General features: G+C 44.1%; 1 long non-coding RNA gene across 1 annotated transcript in view; it reads right to left on the reverse strand.

Moving 5' to 3' along the window:
• Nucleotides 1-13,006, reverse strand: part of LOC146834732 (uncharacterized) — a 137,973-nt gene that overhangs the window by 107,188 nt on the left and 17,779 nt on the right. The window lies entirely within an intron of this gene.

Below are 13,006 nucleotides of genomic sequence, written 5' to 3' on the forward strand. Positions count from 1 at the left end.
GCCTGATGAATGCCATCAACCCAATCGGGCGGCAGTTAAGGGCTGAAACATGTTGGTACAGCAGATAGGATAATGGAGACGTTGCCTCTCTCATATACCCTTTAATTGTTTTAATCCTAAGAAGTGGGACCCAGAACAAAATGTAGATGGGTACCTACTTAAACAGTTTTATCATTCTTCTTTTCTGCAATAGGGATCCCTCTATTTGGATATTTCTTGTCTTTTTTCTAAATACGAAAAAGTTTTTCTTTTGCACTCCACCCTGTACGCTGGTTTGCGCCAGGGTGTGTTAGCGGCCCTATGATGATGCATTCCACTATTTAGTGAGTGAGGGCAGTCTTTACAACCTTTTGGGTTTTCCCAATTATATTTCTTTTCTTATTGTCCTCTGTTTTCTCCTTTTCTTTACTTTTACCCCCTTAGGGAAATCCTGCGTAAATGTTTTGGGACCCGGTTCTTTCCCCATGTCTGGAGTCCTTCTTGTGTAGTGAGTTATATAAATACAAAATGTGTGTCTGACAATGAGTAATACAGAAGAGTTGCAAAGGGTATTTGTCCCAGTCTGTAATTCGGAAGTGCCAACGTGGTGCAAAAAGCACAAATGGCCAATGTGTTCTCATGGTACGTGTGCAACGTAGCCCCACCTTTTGAAGGTCATTACTAGATTAATTTATCTTGGGTACATTTAATCATGTATGGGAATATATAAGGTTCAATGCAAACTCTTTATTAACTTTTAAAGATGGCACAGTGCAACAAAACATGTGCCATTATTTTATTAACAAAAAATCAAGTGCTTCCTCCACCCGGAGGTTGGCCCACTGGTTATTTCAGTAGTGATCTAGAGATAAGTAATTGTGTTAGGTGAAGTGACATGTACTAAAAATCTCGTATAGCCAGAACATACTTTTAATCAGACTGGATTCGAGATGATTAAAAGGTCTTGGTGTGCACAGGAAGACTAATTGTGGTCTAATGCACTGTGGGGTGTCCGTAAAAAGGTCGACATGTTTCAGCCCTTTGAGCTGCCCCTAGGGGTCATGTGGGCTTTCTTCAGGACCTAAAAAGTGATGGGGGGTCCTCTGTTAATAGGGTCTCCAGTGAAAAGGTGGGATTATTCTACTCCACCTGTATTCGTTCAATTGAAACCTTTAATCCCTGGTTTCGGGCTTCATCGGGTATTACGGAAGCCGTCTCCACTCTCTGTGGCAGTGTTGCACGACTTGTGCTGGCTCTTCCTTTAGTGACCCCGGGGTCGGCAATCACGGACGATGCCGAGATGATGATGTAAGACATAAGTGTTTGGAGATTTTATGAAATGTCAAAGTGTACCGAATTAATTGTGGTATAACTGTTCGTAATCCCTTCTAATGCTACCTCTGACCTCTTCTCTCTTGGAACGTTAAATTAAAATCTAATCGAGGGAACAATGATGTATGGCGTTCCCGATGCATGATGTATATTCGTTTTCTCCAACTTTAGGACCAAAAGATGTCAAGAATTTGTTTATATTTCATTGTTTGTAAATGTATTAATTATGATTTGATAATGTTTCATGAGTTGCTTTAATTTTTGTGATAATGAAAATGTTGCAAAAGATAAAAATTTTGTTCTTTTCAAAAAAGAACAAAAAAGTGGCAATGGTCATAAATAATTGAATTAAAAATATTAAATATTTTTTTGATAAAATCTTATTGGTGATGGCAATTAGTTTTTGTGTATATCCAGACTCACAGTCGTGCAAATTTTCTTTATGCAATACTGTTCCGTAGTGGAACTTAAGTGTAGGCAACGTACTGGGTCTAGACTTTAAGTGAATATATTCATATCTATGCTCTTAGGGGCACCTTTGTTTATGCTTGGCGAGATGATATTGGCATTCCGGTCTTTTTATAAGACTCTCTACACTGCGGATCATTCCCTGTTGGCTGATCCTTCTGAGTTCCTTCGGGGACCAGCGGTCACTCCTCTCCCCACGCACGAGGCAGAGGCCCGGGAGGCCCCCATACGCATTGAGGAGGTGATCTCGGCCATCGCTTGACTGAAGACCATGAAAGCGCCAGGCCCAGATGGCTTTACCGCTTTTTTTAATAAAACCATTTGTACCGAATTGGCCCCACTGCTTACTCGCTTGTTCAACTCTTTTGTGGATACTGGGTCCCTCACAGCCTCAATGTTACAGGCCTCTATATTGGTTATCCCTAAACCGGGGAAGGATCCAGAACTTTGCAGTTCCTATCGTCCGATTTCCCTACTGAATATCGATGCAAAGGTTTTCTCTGGCATTTTTGGTTCTCGGTTGAACTCCCATATGCCAGGACTGGTCGACCCAGATCAATTAGGCTTCATCCCGGGCCAGCAATGTGGGGACAACACCAAATGACTTAAGAAGAAGCCTTACTACTAGCGGTCGAGACCGAAAAGGCTTTCGACCGTGTGCATTGGCCGTATTTATTCGCTACCCTTGAACGATTTGGACTGGGGCCTAGATTTCGTCAATGGATTGCGAGCATTTATAGCTCTCCAACAGCAGCAGTGAAGGTCAACGGCTTACTCTCTGATAGTTTCGTGGTGGAGAGGGGGACGTGGCAGGGCTGCACCCTCTCTCTCTTGCTATTCGCTCTTTATATGGAGCCCTTTGCCCAACGGCTTCGGGACAACCCTATGGCATGCGGTATTCCATTTGGCTTAGATCACCATCTTATTAGCCTTTACGCTGACAACGTAATTTTTTCGGTGGCCCATCCCATTACCTCACTGCCGGCCACTGTGTAGGATCTACAGGCCTTTAGCCAGGTTTCTGGCTTTAGAATTAATATGCAGAAATCTCAAGTACTCAACCTCACCGCTGCCCAACCGATGGAAGACGCCTTGAGAGCTAACTTCGCCTTCGATTGGGTATCGGAAGGTATCACCTATCTTGGTCTAGTCCTTCACAAAAGCCTCACAACAATGGCGGCTGTGAACTATGCAGCCCTTCTCTCTTGTATTCGAGCAGACCTGGTCCGCTGGTGGCACCTGCCTTTAACATGGTTTGGTAGGCTGTCCGCTGTTAAAATGACCGTTCTACCGTGGGCTTTATATTTGTTTCAAACACTCCCCCTGGAGCCCCCTCAGCACTCACTGCGCCATATACAGACTGCGATTGAGAACTTTGTGTGGGGTCCGATTTCCCCCCGCTTACAAAAGACTTTGCTTCAATGCCCTAAGAAGGAGGGTGGCCTCGCCTTCCCTAACATTACCCGTTATTACCAAGCTTCACTGCTACGGTACCTAGTGGAGTGGAACCGCCCTATGGCTGAGAAACACTGGGACTTTATGGACCAGACAGTGGCGGGCCATCACATCTGGCGTGATGCCTGGCTCCCACGCCCTGCAGGCACCTGGGGACTTTACTCCTCACCTGTCACTCGCCCTACAATGCTCGTCTGGGATAGGGTCTCAACGTGGGCAGATCTGACCACGTTTCCATCGCCAATGACCCCAATCTTTTCCAATCCCGCCTTCCCACCTGGGATGGACAAAAAACTAGCAGTGCGTTGGTTGGATGGAGGCTGCAAGCGCTTAGGGCATCTATTCGTCATCCACGGTCTCATCCCCTTTAAGGACCTGCGGGAGGACTATGACCTCCGTAGCTCTGATCTCTTTCTCCATTCCCAGATGACTCATTGGATTTCAGATCCAGCGACTCGCCCCCTGACACACCCACCAATGCGACCGTTCGAGAAATGGCTCACTCGTAAAAAGGACGATCGTGGGCTCATCTCTGAAATATATTCCTTTCTCACAATGGGCATTCCTAAAGTTCGCACGGCAGGGCGGAAACGCTGGGTAGAGGAACTGGGGCGTACACTGTCCGATAAGGAATGGGAGGATATTTTTTATCGAACACACCACACTGCACGCTCCATGGGTCACGCGGAAACTGCCTTTAAGATTGCGTCCTATCGGTATTATATCCCAGCTTGACTCGCAAAGTGGCAATCTGGTTGGGACGGCCTCTGTTGGCGTGATTGTGGCAACCCTGACACCCTCCTCCACTTGCTGTGGCATTGCCCAAAGCTTACACGTCTCTGGGAAAGAATACTGGACGACATTGATAAGGTCTTCCACACCACCATTCCTAGGCTTCCAGCTTACACTCTTCTAGGCCTTCCAAATGCACTGACCTTCCCCTTGCACTCTACTAGAGGGAGACAGATAGCCCTTGCGCTGAATGCTGCACACCGAGTGATTCTGACTGGGTGGAAATCGGATAGGATCCCAGACCATACACAGTGGCTGCACCAACTCTAATATCTCCTGGGCATGGAGAGGCTCTTGATGGTCACCCTAGGAACTTACGCAGACTACGCCAAGATTTGGGCCCCATTCATAGCCTTCCTCTCCACTGAATTTCGGGAAATAACTTGTCCTAACTATCTCCGGCTTCTGAGATTCATTCCTGAGAGCACTCCCTCTGCATAGCAAGGTGGACTCTAGTTGGTTACGCTAGCCCCTTATATTATTGGAGGCCCCGCACCTTAAAGTGCTCATAGATCAAACTCTTTCCTTTTTCATTTGTTTCCGGCTCACTGGGGAGGGTGGGAGGGGTTGGGAGGGGAATTGTTTCTGTCTGTTTATTGTTTTTTGTCTCTTATCAAAACCGGCACTGCCATTAAAATATGGTCAGTCTCGGGCTGCTGGTTCCCACAGCCCATATGTCTGGCAGAATACTGGAACACTTGGTAACACATGCACCGAGGTGGCGGTTATCGCCTCTCTTCTCCCCCTATTTTTTCCACGTGGTTGGTTGTAGGCGCCAGTGTCCTGTTTGCTTTGTTTTGTGCTCTTCCAATAAAATCAATTTAATACTAAAAAGAGGATCATGGTTGTTAAAAGTTTGGGAACCACAGATCTAGTTAAAGCCACATTTAGGTGCCTATTACAATGTCGAGCATCTCGGTGTGAGAACCTACCAACCATAGGTCGGTGGTTACACACCCACATTACGATGTGACCACACAGGGTGTGGTCACAAACTCCCATTTCTCTATGGAAACTTGTGATGTGGTCAAAAACTGCCCGGAGCACAAGTTCCCATAGAGAAATTAGAGTTTCTGTGAATCCCTGCACCACACAATGCAGGGATTTACAAGGGGGCACCATGGCTGCCCCTAACTGCCCCAACCAGAGTCCACTGAGGAATGTGGCCCCTGGTAGGGGTCCCCTAAGTCGCATTCTGACAGGCTTTCCACGTCGGAAAGCCTGACATGGAAAGCGTGTCCAAAAAACAACATCATAATCCCGATGGTGGAAACGCCGTCCCTAAGGGATTATGTTGTGGTTTCCGGCTGGCCGTCGGGCTCAAGAAGTCAGCCCAAATGACCGTTCGGTTTGACTTCCGACCACTGTAATCATAATACGGCGGTCGGAAGTCAAACCAAGGATGTCAGTCAGAAAGCCTTCGACCTGCGTTTGGAGGCTTTCCAACCAACATCCTCATGAGGCCCATATTGTTTAACCACAGTATTTTTAATCAACTCCAAGTAAATTGGTCAGATAACTGTTGGACTTAGCCCGCTCTGCAGGGTCAGGCCCGAACCTTTTGCCTTACTCTTCCTGTTTTTTCTGAATTAGCTTTTGTTGGCCTTAGGACTCTGCACACTTTACACTGCATATCTGTGCTAAAGTGCTTGTGTTCTCTCCTTTTAAACTTGTTGAAAGTGTCTTACACCCAATAGGCACATTTAATGTACATAGTAAAGTGGTACTGTACCCAGAGCCTGTAAATTAAATGTTTCTACTGGGCCTGTAGCACTCATTGTGCCACTCGATTAAGAAGTCTTTTAAACATGTCTCAGGCCTGCCATTGCAGCCTGTGAGTGAAGTTTTGAACTGCCATTTCAACATGGCAAATGAATCCTTAGCAAGGCCTAAACCTTCCTTTTTAATATATGTTGGTCTCCCCAGAGGGAAGGGTGCCATGTATTCAAAAGGTATGACATGTTCCTTTAAATCTTACATGTCCTGGTTGTAAATAACTCTTAATTTCAATTTCAAACTACTGCAAGACCTGCCTCTCCCATAGGATAACATTGGGTTGCCTCATTATATTTTAACATTGATAACTTTTAATTGGGAGCATTGTTGAGTTTGGTGTCTAAATAATTGTACTTTAAAACCCTCTTTAATGGTAATGTCAAATTTTGAATCACTATTTGGGAAATGCCAATTTTATAAAGTTGTAAAAAGAAATAATTGATGGGCAAAATGCTGAACAATGTCAAACATTCATCCACCGCAGTTTGGACCCGGCCATATGCAAATTATTCTTGGCCCTGCTCCCCATAGGAACAGCCCAGCCTGAAATGCCAGACCAGGTCCTCCCTTTGCTGGAAAAAGCATCCTATGCCTGGTTTCAGGGTATCACCCCTCATCAGCCAGGATAGCCTAAATCCAGTTGCATGGCAAGCACTGGACCCACTTCAGGGAATCCCTGTTTCACTTGGGGTGGAAATACAAAAAGTTCAAAAGAACAGCAGACTGACCTCCTGTTAGAGCTATAGGAACATAACAAGCTACATCAAGTTCAAAAGAACAGCAGACTGACCTCCTGTTAGAGCTGTAGGAACATACCAAGCTACATCTGCCCAGCTGACTTGCTGCCTGGACCTGCAACTCGACCTGCAGGAGGCCGGCTGGCCTCTGCTGGATTAATTTCCTCATCACCAAGAGGTGCCCCGCAGGTCCAGGTACCTTGGTGTGACATCAATTGAACACTTCCTTAAAGAAAAAGATAAATCCTGAAGTTTTGGGCTCTTTGCGACCGCGAACAGGCCTGTTTGCGCCAACGTCTTGCCGCCGCACCACCCACCAACTGGAAGCTACAGTGAACCCAACTCTTCACACTCCAGCAACCGCCAGTGACAATCGGCAACACAAGATCTGAACTTTGCGCTGAAGCATCAACAGCCCATGGTGAACGCCAATGCAAATCTCCAAGAGCGATCTTTTGTGCTACAGCGATGACCAATCATGACACTCTCCCTGTTCCTCGCGATCCCCTCTACTGTCAACAAAACTCTTCCTGCTAAACTGGTCCCTGTATCCAGCCTGAGCTCCAACGTGGTTGGTATGAACTTATGACTTTCACCCGGTCTCGCATGACAAGATACCTGCGTGTGGCACTTTGTACTTTTCAGTGCTATATTTACCTTAGAACTTCAAAATTGCATATCTCTGTTCTACTGATTGGAGTTTGGTTTAAAATAATGTAATACATTTTACTCTATTTTTATAAATTGGTGTGGGATTTTTCATGTGTTGTGTTTTCACTTTATTACTGTTTAAGTACTGCAAATATACTTTACACATTGCCTCTAAGTTAAGCCTGACTGCTTTGTGCCAAGTTCCCAGAGGGTTAAACACAGGCCAATTTAGGGTTTCCTTGTGTTTCATCCTGACAAGAATTGTGGTTGTTACTTGACTTTGTCTTTGTAGGTTGCAGGGGACAGGTCTCCAGGTCCTGAAATCATTTTAAGCAGCCCAGATTCAAGTACTCTCAATCCTTACACAAGAATTCTTCAAAGATGTTGTCTTTTTTCCATTTCCGGTCCAGTCACATTTTTGTTTGTAGGTAGTGGTAGTCTTAGTTTTTTGTGGTACCTCACTAGTTATTGGCTCTAAAACTCCAATTAAAAGTTTCTATGCTATTTAGCTTTTGTAGCACTGTTCCTGCATGTTCAGGTAAAAACAATCACAGGAAGCACTATTCCTATGTTTTGTTAAACTGTAAGATGACCTACCCATGTTATTCTTGTCAGGCCACTCCTTGACTATCAACCCTCTGCCATACCTTGATGCTGTCTCTAGGATGTGTGTCTTCAAACAAAGCCCATGCATTGTTCTGCTTTTGACATGAAGCTGGTTTTCAGGGAAGAATATGTATTTCTGTTATCAAACGTCTCCTCCTTCCTCTCACAAGTGTTTATAAAGCACAACATTCGGCAGTCTTATAGGATTAAACCTTTTAATTAGGTTCCATTATCTTAGCAATAGTTTTTCCATAGCAGATGCCCTTGCTCTGGAACCCAAGCTGTACCTGGAAGAGCACCTCATGTACGAAATTCATACCTGATGTAGTGCTCTGGAGCTGGAGGGAAGCTAATCAAAATGGACTACCAGAAGCCTCAGCAAAGGCCATAATGGCCTGTTTTGTGAAAGAAGGAGTTTCATAAAATCATTCTTGGAAGAATTGTATTTAAAATATAAGTTTGCCATTGTCTTTTGCTGTTAAACAATCTTTTTACTGCACGTCACTTTATGAATTAACTCATGCAAGTTTCTTAATTCACAGCTGTTCTGATATAATGTCTATGCATTAATGATTTTATGCAATGTATTCTTTTATGGTTTTAAGAGCTGATCGCACTGTTTGATTGGTGCAAGAATGCCCAAGAATTTGTTTTTCACTGCTCACTAAAATGTAAAGTATCTAAGGGCCTTAATTAGGCCTTGGTGGCTGGTCTGCCTTCCCACCAGAGTGTGAAATGATGTCACCTTTACAGATGGCCATCCCCTGTATTTAGAGAACCTCACCTGCTTGGCATGGTCTCTCAGCAAACATTTTTTGTTCAAAATAAGCAAACTCACAAAGTAGGAGCTTGTTGCTTCTGAACTTTTAAAAAATGATTCTGAAGCAGAACAAGCTTTTTCATTGTGTATGAGGTCCATTGAGCATTTCCACTGCCGATTTCACCACTCCTCGCATGGCTTGAATGGGCAGGGGAAACGAGTAATTCTGCTCTCAATAGGGTGGGACACCATCACTGTGGCTGAGTGGTTTACCCACTCCACTAAACCCTAATTAAGACCTTAGGTTTTTGTTGGTTTTTAGACCAAGTTACCAAACAGGGCCTTTAAAGCACTGGTCTGAATTTTCCACTGGAAGCTTGACAAAGTACAATGTAGTACAGAATATTTGCGCCTCAGTCACAATACAATATTCTTATTTCTATGATGAAAATTCAGCAGATAGCTTGTGGTAGCCTGTGTATGGACTAAAGAGGAAAGTGCACTGCTTGCAAAGTCAGGTGTGGTGTTCTAGAATGATGCAATCAGTACAGGGCTCAGCACTTGCGCTGCCTGCACTCCTCTGCTGTCTCCATGCTAACAGCCACCCGAAGGAGTTCCTGGCAAGCTAGCTGCTTGGAGTACCCGACATGGATGTTAGCAGCAGGATCGCTGAATGCTATGCTGGTCAAAAGATGTCAACTAAAGGGCCATTGATCAATGGACATCAGAATGTTAAGGATTGTCGTTCTAATATAAAAGTTCCAGTTTGTGACTGCCAGGGAAAGCCTAGAAACAATCAAACATGGCAAATCATATTTAAAGTCTTGAGACATCATCATCTCCTTCTCATTAGGAAGGCTGCACAAGGAATTCCAGCTCTTCTGATAGAGAGTAAGATAGTCTTTATTCACCAAGATTTTGCCAAAGAGAGAGTCAAAATTCGACGACAATTTTCAGACTTGATGCCTCGATTGTGAGAAGCTGGATATAAGTATGGCCTCTTGGACCCTTCTGTTATGCGTATATGCAAGAATGATGTTTACAAGTCTTTTTCTTCACCTTCAGACCTGATACAATTTTTAGATCCACATGATCCTATTGTCATGGAGTCTCAACCTTCAGTATCTATTGGCTAATGTTTATTCCCCATTGTAGTTCATCTACTATTGTTCTTATGGCAGGGGTATGCAGAGTGTCTGCTCTTGCTTTGTACCTCCATCTCTACTGTTCCATTTGATATGAGATCTTGGCGGTTGACCTCCATATATGTTGTGTGTCCCAAAAAAGACCATGTTAATGCAATTACTTCTGGTTCTGAAAATCTGTTATGCACACGCACTTTCCCATATTTGGGTTTGGTTTTAGCAGATGATGGCTCTTGGGCTGCTCATTTGGCATAAAGCCAGAGCAAGTTTTTAAAGGCTGTCAATTCAATCTTGTGCCTCCCTTAACCTAGAAGAACTGAGGTACTGTTATCCCTATTGAAAATATACAAAACTCAGTGCATACCTACCGCAACATATGTAGCTGAAGTTTGGGGCCACGTGAATTACAACAATATTCAGGTAGAAGAAAATAGAATCTGTAGGAGATTTTTGGGGGCACCAATCTGTTCCTCATCCTTTGTATGCCACCATGAGTTAAAACTGTCCTATATAGAGGACTACGTCAGGACCCGCCCAGCCATTTTTTGGATAAAGGTATGACAAAATCCAGCAGCCACGTTAACTAGAGAAATCATAGTTGACTGCCTTAAATGTGACAAGGGCTGTGACATACCATGGTTGGCGGCCGTCAAGGCTAGCCTGTCCACTGTAAATTTGTTGCATATTTTCACAAACCCAAGTACTATGGCAGGCATTAACAAAAAGATTATTCAGAAGGCTTTGTATGAGTATTACGGCGACTTGAGACATAAGCAAGACATTTTGAAATCCTCAGTCGCCCGGTATATAACTATGGTGGATGATAACGTCCCCCTACAAAACTCCCAGCTAGCTATCTCTTAAAATTGACCAACCGCTGGGAACGAAGCTTGCTCTTTCGCCTGAGGGCTGGCACTTTAAAATACCTACTGTGCTTCCCCTTGGGCTTTAATATCAATCTTGAGCAAACGCCTTGTCCCTGTGGAAATCGTGGTAGTCAATCTATGTTACACTTTTTTTTTTCTGTAACTTCTACCAAATATATAGCAAACAGCTGCTGATTCCCTTTTTTAAGGCTTCGGCTATCACTGATTTCAAGGTGCCCTACAGGGATATTGTTACGCTTAATGGGGAAAATCTAACCCTTCGTGTTAGCACCTTTCTGAGATTGGCTGTTCGATCCCGTGCCTCCATGAGCACTGTATAGGTAGATTTGCACTCCTTGACATTCTTTTGACCCATATGTTGGTCGGATAACGTACTTGTATGCACTTTATTTGTACTGTTAACTGTCAAATTGTCTGCACTTTATTACATTATGCTGCTACATTTTATGATTTACACTGTTTTATGAATATCATTGCTATTGGTTATAACTAAATTACAAATCTATCATGAATTTGCCACATTGATTTTTGCACTATGTGTATGTTTTTGTGTGCTTACTGCTTTTAGACATGCATCTATTGTTTTTATGTTTTTAATGTATATTCGTGCTGGTATTTTATTTTGCACTTTTATGGATAGCTTTTTATCCGAATAAAGAATTGAATTGAATTGAGTTGTGTGTCATGTTTTGTCTTTTTTAAATGGGCTACTTTCTTATTTTTTTCTCCTTGGTTTTCTATATTTCAATAACTTACTATGTCTCAGCCACATGAGCTGGTTGTTGCTACCTTAAATGTTAAAGGCTTGGTGCATCCCGTTCGGGCTGGACTGTTTCCATTGGGCACAGGGTCAAGACTGATTTGCACATGGCTGTGTTCAAACTGGAATGGCATGGTGAGCATGGAAACAATGGACTTAGGCCCAGATCTCTGTATTGGGGTGCATGTATAACATTGTTCTTCATTCTGTCCATCAACTGTTTTTGCATTTGTCACCTCGAATGGGACGGGTATGCCCAGACGTGGGTCCCGTGTTCTCCATGCAACTAGAGTCAAGCTATCCTGGCTGATGAGGGGTGTAACTGTGAAACCGGTCCTAGGATGCTTGTTTCCAGTCCAGGAAGGACCTGGAATGGCAGTTCGGGCTGGACAGTTCCTATTGGGTACAGGGTCAAGACTGATTTGCATATGGCTGGGTTCAAACTGGAATGGCATGGTGAGCAATGAAACAATGGATTTAGGCTCTGATCTCTGTATTGGGGTGCATGTACAAAATTGTTCTTCATTCTGTCCATCAATTATTTTTGCATTTGTCACCCCGAGTGGGACGGGTATGCCCAGACGTGGGTCCCGTGTTCTCCATGCAACTAGAGTCAAGCTATCCTGGCTGATGAGGGGTGTAACCCTGAAACCGGTCTAAGGATGCTTGTTTCCAATGCTTGTTTTTAAATATTCTAAACTTTTATGCCGTTCAACAGGATGCAAAAAAAACAATTGATGGACAGAACGCAGAACCAGGTCATACATTCGCCCCAGTACAGAGATTTGGCCTTAAATTCATCGTTTTTTTGCTCACCATGCCATTCCAGTTTGAACCCAGCCATATGCAAATCAGTCTTGACCCTGTGCCTCATGGGAACAGTCCAGCCCGAACTGCCAAGCCAGTTCCTCCCCGGACTGGAAACAAGCATCCTAGGACCGGTTTCGGGGTTTCACCCCTCTTCAGCCAGGATAGCTTGATTCCGGTGTCATGGAGAGCACGGGACCCACATCTGGGCACACCCTCCCCACTCGGGGTGCCAAAGGCAAAAACAACAGTTGATGGACAGAATGCAGAACGATGTCATACATTCACCCCAGTACAGATATCTGGGCCTAAATCCATCGTTTTTTTGCTCACCATGCCGTTCCAGTTTGAACCCAGCCATATGCAAATCAGTCTTGACCCTGTGCCTCATGGGAACAATCCAGCCCAAACTGCCAAGCCAGGTCCTCCCTGGACTGGAAACAAGCATCCTAGGACCGGTTTCGGGGTTTCACCCCTCTTCAGCCAGGATAGCTTGATTCCAGTGGCATGGAGAGCATGGGACCCACGTCTGGGCATACCCTTCCCACTCGGGGTGACAAATGCAAAAACAACAGTTGATGGACAGAATGCAGAACAATGTCATACATTCACCCCAGTACAGAGATCTGGGCCTAAATCCATCGTGGCATGGTGAGCAAAATGAATAATAGATTTAACCCAGATCTCTTGACTGGGGGTGAATGTTTTGATTTGTTCTGCATTCCGTCCATCAATAGTTCTTTTTTTCAATTACTATAATGGCTCATGAAAATAAAACATTTTATGCTCACCTTTCCAACTTAAAAAAATAAATAACAAATCTTGAAAGGCTTTTCATCTCATCTTAAGAT

The sequence above is a fragment of the Triturus cristatus genome, chromosome 4_2, assembly GCF_964204655.1.
Source record: "Triturus cristatus chromosome 4_2, aTriCri1.1, whole genome shotgun sequence".
NCBI lineage: Eukaryota > Metazoa > Chordata > Amphibia > Caudata > Salamandridae > Triturus > Triturus cristatus.